Here is an 8,082-nt window from a genome sequence, read left to right as displayed (position 1 = left end):
CAGTGGACAGGAGTTTGAGTAAGCTCCGGGAATTGGCGATGGACAGGGAGGCCTGGCATGCTGCAGATCGCAGTCGGACACGACTGAGCGACTGAACTGAACAATTACTGATCCACCTTGCTGTAACAGAATGTAAGCTCTGTAAGACTGTGCCTGTGACATAAGGCTCAGATATTTAAGTATGTAATATGAAAATGATCTTGTATGTAAGATTTCCTAAATACAAAATTAGAAAATCATGCTGTTTAAACCACAATTTACAGCACAGATGGTAACACTCACTGAAGTTGCTGAGTGTGAAAACTAGCATAAGTTTCTATGAAAGGGACCTCCTTGTGACATGGTAATTTCAGAAAAATTGCTGCAGATGTAGGCATTTAAGCATAGGGGCATTATTCATAACTTTATCTCCAGGAGTGAAAAATGAGAAATAACTTCTGTAATGTCAAACAATAAGAAGGTTGTGTAAATTATAGAAGATGGTATAGCTACCATGTAAATTATTTATAGAAGATGGTATAGCTATTGTGCATATTAACAGGCAAATTTATTATTCATATGTGCACAGAAACATCATCATTGTATCACTGGGTAGTTGTATGAAATTCATTTAAAACTGTTGTTTTTCTTAAAATTGTTTAATGAAGTTCTTCAAAAGGTCACATAAGTTTGAAAAGGAATACTTAGTGTAAAATTTCAATTGTCAGAACAACATGGCTGTAATATGCATAGCATTTACACTAATAACTGACACAAAATCTTAAAGGTTCTTAGTATAAGAATTTTCTGGTATTATTTTCCCCAATGATTTAGAAATTGGGTTGAATTTCTAAACTGTATTTTGCAAATTGTGTTGAACACTGGAGATCTATGAGGATGATTCAGCAGGTTCTTCTACATCAGGTCAGCACCAGACTCTGAGATTAAGGACAAGAAGACAGCTTCTGCGCTCACCAGAGCAGTAAGGCAGTCCAAGCTCAGAGCTGTGAGGTTCACCTGCTACTTTTCCAGTCATTCCTAAAGAATCACATGTAATGCACACGACTGGAGTCAGGTTGATAACGAACTCATTACAAGATAAAAAACACCCATCTGTAACAGTACGTATAAAGTGAAAACATCTTAAAAGTTGTACTTTAGTTTCATTACAATGTTAAAGATTTACAAAAGATTTTAGATTCAGGCACATTTTAAGATCGTAGCAGCCAATCACAATCATGAAAAACTTAAGGATTAGGCTGGTTTTATCTTCTTCCACAACCTAAGTCCTGGAATCTTTCTTGATGTTTTAGAACAGCATGATAGTCAGATGTCATTCCCTCCCCCTCTTCTCCAACACAAGTAAGGTATCTCAATGTTTCCATGTACAGGTAACAAAAGGAAAAAAAAAATCCCAAGTCTCATTTCTCTTTAAGTTTTCTGGGTTGCACTCATCTAAATTCAGGCACCTTGCTTGCTCTAAATCTAAAAAACAGAAAAAAAAAAAGCACTTGACAGTTATGAAGACATTTCCTCTGAAATATATTGTATTTTTAATTAATAACATGCAACTGTAATAACAAGTCACAACCTTAAGAGGCAACTACTGCTTTTGTAAATATTAATTTCCAAAATTACAAGTCTTTTATTTTTTTCTGGAGGATGACCAGAAAGCCTAAATAGACCACACATTCATACACATTCATGCAATCTATCCTTTCCAATGTTTTATTCACGACTTCACTTAGTTTTCCTTTTTTTTTTTTTTTTTTGCAGAAAAAGGAACTTTTCCTCCCCCCTCTGGAAGCTGAACCTAGAATCAACTCTGTAGACATACATCAATAATAGAAGTTAAATGTGGGGAAAATAGTTTTACTACACTATATAATACTCAGTTTAAAAAAATAGATGGTGTCAAACAAGAGTGTATTAAAGTGTAAGCTAAAAAAAAAAAAAAGGCCCCTCAAAACAAAAAACAAGGAACACAAGACCTATCTGGACCCAAAATGGGGGGAGGAGTGGGGGAAGAAAGCTCATTTCCTGTCATTAAAAATCAGAGTGAAACATCTATAGTTAAACAACTTTATTAACATAGTCAAGCAGTGATTAACATTCACATCTATTATGTCACATCATACAAATGTAAATACAAAATTACTACAGTACAATATATATTCTCTGCATGATCCAAAATATTTGGTGGCCCCAAAAAACTCTCTTTAAAATTCAGCAGCTTATCAAAAATTAAAACCGTATTCTATTTAAAATGAAGATCTGTTAGCACAGAGTTTGACTTCAAGAAATATCAATTTAGTACAGTTTGAGAAGTTGCAGGAGGATATGTTTGAAGGACACATTCTAACATAGTGTGGCAGGTACAAGAAACATCAGATTTAAAGCTTTTAAGCATAACTCATACAACCTAAGTTGTCAGCAGAAAGATCCAGTTATTTATAACTAAAGCTCTAACTACTAAATTATTGCACCCAATATTAACATGAATATTAAGTGTAAAACTGTTTTATAATATGAAGTCATTAACCACGTTTAAACATCTTCTCACAGATGATAATCTATTAAGTAAAATTACTTATACAGTATTGTCTTATTATCTCCATAAAACTCATCCAATCTTAATTTGGTTATATATCCACAGAGGAACAACGAGGCAATATGGGGAAAGAACAGCAGAACCCCTTTATGAGGCTGGTATTGGGAAGGAAATCAACACTGCCTTATAGGCTAACCATGTTATAGTAAGCTTTTAGGAAGATAGTTGGACTTGCAAAATAGCTAATTGTGAAAAATACCAAGCCATCTTCAAGGGGATTCTATGGTAGATGAACAAAAATAGTAATAAAAGGGAAAAATCCTATTTTCCTAGTTAGTGATATAATGCTTGGCAAATAGATTTGGTTTGATTTTAAAACGTACAAGAGGTGAAAAAAACAATCACTACTTTAACTTCCCTCAAAATCATGCACACATTAAAAAAAAACAAAACAATACATTCTGGGATACAAATCACAATAAACATGTATACCTTAAAATTTAAATGTATACCTTAAAAATTAATAAGCATAATAATTAGGCATAAAGATAAAGAATCCCTCACATATAATACCAATGGGGGAAGATCTATGTAAGACTGAAAAAATTAGTCACAAGTCACCTGCAAAGTGTACAAGTGAAAGAAAATTTTAAATAAAACTGAATTTTTAAGAGGCAGTAGAAACATCTCTATATTTAATACAGTATGACTAAATACTAAGTATATAATGCATTTGCATGGTATTACTAGATAATATTGTTAAACAGCTCTTTATTGATCTGACTTTTATTCTAGATTATTTTAGGCCCTTAACCTGAAGACCATAAGTTTGCGTCAAGATTTCAATGCCTACGTTTCAGTAACAGTACTAGTAGTGACCATTAAGTGTTTTCCCCCTTGTATTACTTGCAAAAATAATAAGCGAAGCTGTGTGTAGTTTAAAGAACTACTAAAGAAAGGATTTAAATTGCAGTTATGCATGATACACTCTTCTCTTGGGAAGAATGTTTTTGCACCGTTATCTGTTAATACATTCAATATGAATAATATAGATGAACTATATGGAGCAAAAAAACCCACTTTTTTCTTTATGGCAAAGGATTTAAGTTAAATTTAGACTAAAAGATTTAAGACAGAATTAAGTTTAGTTCTGGCATTTCAGCTATATGCAGGGTAATTTAATACATGACAGAAAATTTTCCACTCTACTATCTTAAAAAGAGTTTGGAGAAAAGGAGAACCAAACTGAATTCACTTTCAAGGTAAACCTGCATGCCAAAGGGCTCGCCAGGAAGGACTTATACCGCCATGGTCTGCTAGACTAATTAGAAAATCAGACTAAATGGAAAGATTCTTCATGAAATACACTAAAAAAACAAAAACAAAGAATATAAGTATGATGACCCTTTATAAGCATATGTCACCAAAGAAAGAAGGATACAAGAGTATTCACCTGAGATAAAACTTGTATCTGAATATTTTATAACTGAGTAGACAAAGCATTTCAATAGAGGAAAGTCAGTTGAGATTATTTTAAAATATACATCTGATCCTATTTTACAATATATGCAATTTAAGCAATTCAGATCAATGAAAAAGTCTTAACAAAAAAAATCACAGTGTTTATCAATATGTTAATTACAAAATGTATGCTACTTATTTTGTTTTTAAGATGTAATGGCTTGGTTAAGTGTTTTAAAATCTATTCTGAAATCTAACTTGCGTCACAAAATCAAGTAGCAATAATGTAAAGCATCAGAACTGGCTCTTAAAGATTATTTACATGTTGATTATTTGGAAAATAACCAACCAAAAAATATAAAAAAGTGTGATTTTTTTTTTTACACAGTATGAAGTTATTAAAGAGATTAGACAATACAAAAAGCAAAGTTCTTTCCTGAATAAATGAATCTGTGGCACTAGGTTCACTTACTAATGGACTGTAACATGGAACTGCCAAACATGCATTTAAACTATATTAAATACACTTTCTGTTTCCAACTTAGGTTGATCAGCAGCTTTTGTTCTGTTAGAATCCTTCAAAGAGAGAAGCTCAAACAGGAAAAAGAAGGCATATATAAAACAGTAAACACTGACCTCCTGAGGTTCCTACAACATAAAAATATTCAAGTAGAAAATCTACATCACTTAGCAGCGGCTATTTCTGTAGTTGGGCACACTAACAGCATGTTAGTGTGGAAGGAGCAGATGAAGGAAGCCGTGCCTTAAGCATGCCAAGAGGCGAAACACTGGAATGTAACAAGGACAAACTCACAATCTCATAGACATTCAGTCAACATTCAGAACTATTAAGACTACACCACAAGAATTAAGTTGCTTTATATATATATATATATATATATCCCATGATGTATTAAGTTTTATCAGAATAAATGCTAAATCAGAGCTTACCTCAAAAGATAACTTAAACTTAAATGGCTTCTGCAAATTCCTATGTTATACTATGTATCTGAAATACAATTAGGAAGAAACTATAACCTCAAGGTGGGGGAAAAAACCCCCAAACCCCAACCCCATCTCAGGTTGCAGTCTATTTATTTATATGCTGTATTTTTAAATTAAACTTCCTTTTAATTTAAAAGCACTGACTACAAAAAAGGGGCACAACTTGTTACATATCTAATTAGAAATTAATTTTTCCACTCAATAGGTAACAATAATGCTTTTTAGTCAATAGAGAATTGTCAATCACAGGTCCAGATAACTTTATTGAAGACTGTTTTTGTATGTTTTAAAAGAGTTCTTGAGAATTTTGTCTTTTCTCTCAATTTAAAATCTTTACTACTTATTCCAGAATATTAAAATATCTCCCATATTAAAAAGTTTTGGAGAACTACAGATGACTAGAAGTTGAGGATAAAATAGCTACCCTAATCAGGTTTTAAACACTAACTAGGAAGCACATTCTGAGCTCCCAATGAGGCATTGGTACTAGAAAGCAAAATGCTACATACCCTTTGGATCCAACTTACGATTAAAAACAACTGGAACTGAAAATATGATTTAATTTCAGGCTCTACAGACTGAAATTTGCAAAGCCAAAGTAGAGAAAAGAAGGTGAAAGAACATGTTAAAAAAAATACATACACACACAACAAAAACCTTTCTGCATGCTACCATGCATTTGAATTTTTTTGAAACGGTATTTATAAATTCACACGCATACAGCTCAAACTTCAGTGCAATGGCTGTATCATTCAACACCTTTAGAGGAATAGAACCATGCAAAGAGGAGCAACTGCTTACAAAAATGGTTATTCAGTATTTATTCTGCAATGCAAAGGTGACAAACTAAAATATAAAAAGGTTGTTATGGCTTAACATTTCTGTTGCAGATTAAATATGCAGCATTGAAAAATGGAAAGGTGTGGCTTCATCTCTGACCAGCAGAGTTAAAAAGAAAAATCTCTCCATTTTCCTTCATCATCATGGGATACACTGTTCAGGCAATCCAAATTAATAAAGACTTGCACTTCCATATGGACACAAGATCAAGTGTACCAGTTAGGTTTTCACATTCACAGTATATAAGAAAATACACATGGAAGGAAAAGTAAAGGGTTAACTTAACAAGGATTTATTCACAGGAATACATGTAAGTAGAGAAAAATAACAGAAAAGCTAAACAAATGAAATGAAGAGGATCCAAACCAACTTTCACTCTGTAGCTTTTTACTTGCACCCCGTGTGCATGTATCTAGGGCACAGAGGGCCACCAACATGCGCCAATACAGTGTAGGAACCCTGCATTACATCCATTAACTTAAACATATCTTTAAGATCATGCTTTGAACAAAAAAAGAAAGCTTAGAAGGCAATGTTGAGTGGGAATAAACATTGAAATATAGCGATGTCTTCAACTTCTACAATTGTCCTTATGTGCCAACTAACATTTATGCAGCCTCTTACAGATCTTTTACCATGTAATTTAAGTTTTAGAGCAGTTTTGATAAAATCACTAGTAGTATATAACCATGCAGAAAGCACATCACACTGACAGCACAGAGGCGAGGATTTTGCACAGGTTTATCAGCTTTCCACATTGTGCGGGTTACACACAATACAATACCAACCTTACTCCTAACAGATCCTAGAAAGGTTATCTCAAGGCCTAGCTGTAAACTACAGTACTTTATATCTATATTCTTAATAAAAATAAAATTCACAAATCTTAAAAAGGAATTTTAAATGCAGGGCTATATTGAATCGGTAAACTGCAACACAAACTGGCGCAACAGAGGTAACTGAATACCAATCTCACTCTATGTGATGCAAGCATGCTACTTTCCCACTAATTTAAAGTACTTTCAATCACTATGAGCCAGAACGCATGCCTGAACCTTAAACTGCACTTTAAAAAGAACAATATCTTGGCCTAGAAATTAAATCTAATGATGTACAACCATCAAATTATATCCACTACGTTAATGTCTTAATGAAAAATCAAGATGTCAATCTTTAGTTCGATATGTCCAGCCCCATTTATTTCTCCCTCCCTGCCCACCCCACGAAGGTAAAAGGAGTGACTCATTTGGCATTTCACAGGGTGCTTCATTGTTTAAATTTGTTTTGTTTTATTTCCAACTTTTTGGGGTACCTTAAATTGTAACTTCCAAGAACCTGCTTCTACTATGGGTAGGCAAGCTGATTTTAACTCTTTTAGCTTTCATTTGTGTAGTTCTTCATCAGCATGCAAAAGCAAGGCCCCATCATGTGGGAAATTTTATAAAACTTTTTAAATTAAAAAAACAAAAACAAAAAAAAAACCCTTTACTGTTTCTAATCCCCATTCTTAGGTTTCCTTTATTGTGCGCTATAGAATTTCTCTTCTTTCTTATCCCTATGCATCATTTATATGGTTCTTGTTTTGGTACAATTCCCCATAATATTCCAGAATGTACTGTTTTGTGAGTAGATAGGTTTGTTTTTTTTTGCTTCTTCACATCCAGTGCAGTGTTGTAATTGGAGACAGATTTCCACCCACAAAGGCTCCAGATGTTAAAACGTTTCCCAACATCGACTTAATACAGTGACGGCAACACCTCCCTCCCGCCCCTCCCAGTAGGGTTGGGATTGTACTGTATTCCCTACTGGTTTACCCTTCCCCCCTGTAAAGGGTAACATTTTCCCTGGGTGCAGAGGCTCCCTCACAGTCTCCAAGACTGAAGGACCTGTAAGAAAACAAAACAATTTTATACTTAAACAAAATTGTTTCTTTTATAAGACCAGTGGAACATAAAATTAATCAAGTTAACAATACGATCTCTAAAGAACATGAAAAACTGGACAAATTGCCCACTGCTAGTCAGTGAAACCACGTTGCTTCCTTCTCCTATGGCTCTCAACTGTCTCTTGCATCAGATATAGAAAGTGGTATCAGGCACAGAGAGGCGTGCAGAACTTTAAACAGATAAAATACGGCTTGTAGGGTGATATGGGTCTAATTCTTTATCCCTATGTGTACAATGGATCTCAATGGGAGCTGTTATTCTTGAATTCAAACATTATCACCCATATTTCTAATATTTATA

The 8,082-nt window shown here is 33.8% G+C and overlaps 1 protein-coding gene across 3 annotated transcripts in view; it reads right to left on the bottom strand.

Moving 5' to 3' along the window:
• Positions 1-2,047: 2,047 nt before the first annotated feature.
• The window catches only part of TNPO1 (transportin 1), an 89,012-nt gene continuing 82,977 nt past the window's right edge, over positions 2,048-8,082 (bottom strand). For all 3 annotated transcript variants that reach the window (XM_065905687.1, XM_065905689.1, XM_065905690.1), the window contains exon 25: positions 2,048-7,722. The gene's annotated coding sequence lies outside the window, so the exon portion shown is untranslated. The remainder of the gene's footprint in view (positions 7,723-8,082) is intronic.

This window comes from Muntiacus reevesi, chromosome 14 (assembly GCF_963930625.1).
Source record: "Muntiacus reevesi chromosome 14, mMunRee1.1, whole genome shotgun sequence".
Lineage (NCBI taxonomy): Eukaryota > Metazoa > Chordata > Mammalia > Artiodactyla > Cervidae > Muntiacus > Muntiacus reevesi.
Note: the sequence above shows the minus strand (reverse complement) of the source record. Positions and strands in the feature narration are given on the sequence as shown.